This window comes from Sceloporus undulatus, chromosome 2 (genome assembly GCF_019175285.1).
Source record: "Sceloporus undulatus isolate JIND9_A2432 ecotype Alabama chromosome 2, SceUnd_v1.1, whole genome shotgun sequence".
Lineage (NCBI taxonomy): Eukaryota > Metazoa > Chordata > Lepidosauria > Squamata > Phrynosomatidae > Sceloporus > Sceloporus undulatus.
In genome coordinates, this window is record NC_056523.1 from 65,095,192 (window position 1) to 65,100,286 (window position 5,095).

Consider the following 5,095-nt stretch of genomic DNA (forward strand, 5'->3'; position numbering starts at 1 on the left):
GTATCTTTGGTGATATTGCCATTAGCCATGCTAGTTGGTGATATTGCCATAAGCCATAAGGAGATGGAACTATGTTTCAGGTTATGTTCCCCAACCTTAGCATTGACCCATCTAAGCCACCCTAGCACTTTCTCAGCATTTGCATGTGGGATGAATACCATCAGTCTGGCATTTGAAGGACAAAAGACGTTATTGACATTGGGATTCAACATCCTGACAGGGATGTTTGAGCAGAACTAAAGATTTTGGTGGCTGTGCCAGGGAGCTAGCTTGAACTAGAGGCAGTATCCAAGGGTGTCATTCTGCCACTTCTATCAGTTGAAAGGGAAAGAAATGGTTCCCTTTCCCCTCTGCAGTTCCAAGTATTCCCCTGTGGAAGGCTGGGAAACCCTCAAGAGCATTGATTACATATGAGTTTATCACACTAGACAGATCCCGTGCAGAAACTGAATTTAAACTGGAAAAAAACCCGCAAAAGCAGGTAGTTTTTCATCCGACGTTTGGGGTTAACCTGAACAGAAAGTAGAAAAAACCTGCAAAAGCGGGTTGTTTTTCAGACGACATTAGCATTAATAAGAATTAATGCGAGATTAACCCGAATGTAAACTAGACAAAACCCACTCTTTTTTACTTTCAGAAATTCACAAAAGTAAAAAGGGGCAGGTTTTGTCTACTTTCTGTTTGCATTAATGTCACATTAACACCGTAGTGTGTGAAAAACTAACAGCTTTTGCGAACCCCCCCCCCCCCCGTTTTTTAAATTCCATTTCTGCACGGGATTTTTGCAGTTTGCCCACATGAGATACACTTGATTGAAAGGTTTCTTTCAATATTTTCCTGTTATGATGAATTTTACACTAAAAATACAGACATTTCACATTTTGTCCACATTTGTCCTATGTCAAGGAAATCAGTTTTTAGACAATAAACAATTGTGTGTGTGTATTTCTGGAGAAGTGTTCTTTACGTTCTTAGAAGAGACTGTAAGATCAAGAAGCACTGAACTACAAAGAAGTAATAGATGACTCAAATGAGAGAAAGTGTCAGAGAAGTATGTGAAACTGGGTGGAATAGGGTAGAACATTCAGAATCCTCCATCAAAAGGGCACCCTAATGGTTTATGAGAAGCAGTTGTTTGCATTTACTTGCTCATAAATGTATTTTAAATAAACAGATCACTTCCTAGTATAGGCTTTGGCGTGCAGCATTTTACTGTAATAAAAAAGGGAATATTAAGCTGCTGGTATGTCAAATTCAACAAAGAAACAGCAAACCTTTTCCTGTTATGGGGGGGGAAAACGGAAAGAAAATATGAAAAAGGGGGATATTTCTCAAGAGGATGTTTTTTTAGTTTATTTTTGTTTTAAGAAAAGACAACATGTTTTCCTTGGCAGAAATTTAGGGATTTTTTGCTTTAGTACCATTTAAGAATGTGATGATTTAGGGCATTATCCCATCTTTCTGGGTAAGGAAGGCCCCTGTTCTGAATAATTTCAGAGGTGTCTTAATTTTTGGAACATTTCAGACAATAAGCAGGCAGCAGGTCAACAAGGTTCTTAAGCATCGGCCAGATTCATAACACTGTAGACAATGGAGCTATTAATAGAAAAAGCCATTAAAACATGCATTTGATTGCTGTACCTTGCTGAATCAGGTCCATGCATTGTTTCAAACATCCCTCCCTACAGAAAAGAGAAGACCTGGGGCCAATTTTATTCTGATAAAAAAGGAATACATTCTGAAGAGATTAGGTCAAAGGTGAATCGATACCAGGAATTAAATCATTACCCTCTCTCTCTCTCTCTCTCTCTCTTTCTTTTTTTCAGACACACACACACACACACACACACACACACACATCCAATCCATACTTCCCTCGTATGTATGTGTCCAACCTGATGGTAGCTGTGGATGCTCCTTTTATTTATTTATATCTCATAAATAAATATATATAGCCCTGCATGCCCTGCACTCCCTAGTGATGCCACTGAGTACTCATGCTAATGAAACAGTAAATCCTAACAAATTAAATAAAGACCACCAGAATGAAATATTTATTATACCCCAAATTATTCTAGATCATGCACCAGGCTAGGTTCAGAACTAACAGAGAGAATTTTGTTATGATATAGCATGCAACTAGTGTAACTAGGTGACAGAACGGAATGGGAATCTTGCATTCTACTTTCCAGCTTCATTTCTAGCAGGAAGTGAAGCAACATCTTACACCTCCATGCCTCTGGATTCTTCTGAGGCAGTTGTAGTTGGGGTTACACTAAAAGCATGGACAGTTATTTCTTACAAGAATCATTCCTGTTATACAGGAAAATACATCATTGCTCTTCTTTGTTAAAGTCTGTAAAAATAAGTTGTTGTGTTATTTTTTCTTCTTGCTTTCTAGCACTATTTGTTGTGGGGAAGGGATTCAATTAAACAGAGCAAAATACCTTGTGTCTGATAAATTAATGGGAATTTTTAAAAAAAACTGCTATCAAAATGCCCTTTATCTTTTAAAAATAATTAGAAAATGCACCATATACACTTGTTACAGTACATTGCTTTGGAAGTGGCTTCACTTACCTCTGAGTACAGGAAATCTGCTGTACAGGGGTACCCCGGGTTACGAAATTAATTCGTTCCGCCGCCGCTTTCGTAACCCGGAATACTTCGTAAGCCGAAAAACCCATAGGCGCTAATGGGGAAAAGCCGCGATTTCGTGTGAAATAGCGCCGAAAAGCACCAAAATTTTCTTCGTAACCCGAAATAACCTTCGTAACCCGGAACAGTTATTTCCTATGGGATTTTTTCATATCCCGGAAATTTCGTAACGTGGGTATTTCGTATCCCGGGGTACCACTGTATTGCACAGGCAAGGAGAAAAGGCCCAACTCCTGCTATTTATGCTTGACTTGGCCAGTCTAGATCAATGGTTCTCAGTTTTGGGTCTCCCAGATGTTTTGGGCTTCATCTCCCAGAATGCCTGATCATTGACCAAGATGGTTATAGTTTCTGGGAATGGGAAGTCTTGAACATCTGGCAGGTCAAAGTTTGAGAAACACTGGTCTAGATAAACTTTGCTTGTACCTGCCTATCAAAGAGGTTAATACAACTCCTTTTCACTAAAATCCACAATCAATGGAAAGTTATCTTTAAAAGGTAATTGGCCACAGTTCTAAGGCCCTAGAAATAATTAGTTAACACCATAGTTACAATTTTAGAAATGACTCTTTCCTTTCTCATTTTACTTAACAAGTACAGATATACATTAGAACGCTGCAAGCTGCTGACCTGTGTTGCAAGAAACACTTAAGTAATAAGGCCAGACCAACACAATGAAGATAAAAATAACTAAAATGAATTACAGAGATACCATAAAAGAAGTGGAGGTTAATCACAGTTATGTTTACAATTGTAATGTAACTTATGTATTGCAAAAATAAATTAATTACAAGTAATTCATTGTTTATAACTGGTTCCCATCCAAGATCTGGTACTTTTAGATTGACATTCAACTCCATTTCCTTTGCCAGGTGAGACTTGTATGATAAACAATAAGAAATGGTTCATTCTCCAGCTCAGTAAATGAATCCAGATTTATGACCAGACAACAGTAGTTGAATTATTCAAGTATTACCAGATATTTATTTTCAAAGAACAATTACTGAACAGTCAAATTCTGTGCAATTTTGAGGCAGAAAGACCAGAGCAATGAAATTGTTTAGTAACTTGTTTTAATTACAAACATGAAATTATTACAAAAAAAGAAACCCAGGACCTTATAGAAAAGTGTAAGCAGAACATGTATATTTGTTTGTCAACCTGTAATGGGAGGCAGGAGAGGAAAACCTCTGATGTGTATGTGCCTTTTTTTTCCAGTAGAATAATCTTCTGTGACTCAAATGCCAGATGTATGCCTTTGTTCCTAAATTACTCTGTTGCTTAGTTTATCTTGCTTGAAGGAAATGGATGGTTGCACATTTAACAAGGATTTTCAGGGACATGATACGCAACAGCAAACATCAAGATGTGACGTTTTCAACCTACCTGTGACTTAGTTGTTGGGGAAATAATTTGCAAGAAGGATACAATTTTAAGACTCAGTGCTGGAGAGGCTTCGTCAGTTAGCTTTTGCACCCTTCTCTCCTCTTTATCCTGTTTTGAATTCAGTTTGCAGCAATTGCAATAAGCAAAACAGAAAGTGACAAACGACAAAGAGAAGCTGAAACATTTTAAAATGGATGAAAAAGTGGGACAACTGTGGATTAATTAGAACTGTTTTGGCCAAATCAGGAAGGTTGAAAGGTGTCATGTGGAGACCACTCCACCCATCCCGATGCCTTGAGCTGTAGTAAAAAGGATACAACCCCATTGCAGTTAACTTACTGCAGTTCATTGGCAGCCCAGTGAATTTCTATATGTGTAACAATCCTGCCCATTGCTCCAAGCAGCGAAATATTGTGGGCTGTACCCAATAAGGTTGGAGAATTAAGAGCAGAAAGAGCTCCTTAAGGGAGCTGTATCTAAAGCTGTTACGTCAAATATCAGAAGATTTGTGGGTATGTATGTGATATGCCATAGAAAATACACAGAGCAATAGTTCCAAGTTGTCAACTTGCTTTTCTCAACAACATTTCTGCAACAATGGAGACTACAGTCACCCCTCCATTTTTTCGGACCTGAAGCCCGTGTCCCTTGCCTGGAGGGGGACAAAATAGAGGGTGTGCTGCCATTCAAGCCAATGGGGCTTGAATATAGGCGAATTGTATATACAAACATTCGGTTTAACTTTATGTGTACCTTATCACCTGTGTACATATAAGCCTCTTTTAAAAATAGGTTAAATAAATAAATAGTACCTTTCTCACAGGAAGCTTTAGTTATGTCATACCATAAACAGGAAGCAATGTGAAATTTAGTTGGCTTGTGAAATATTTTTTCTGTTACTTAACTATTATTATTTTTTTCCCTTAACTTCCTTTGACACTACATTACCTAAAGAACAATTATTTGAAAATAATTGTGCCAAATGCTGTGCCAAATGTAGTGATGCCTCCTGCTGGAAATCATTTATTATTATTATTATTATTATTATTAT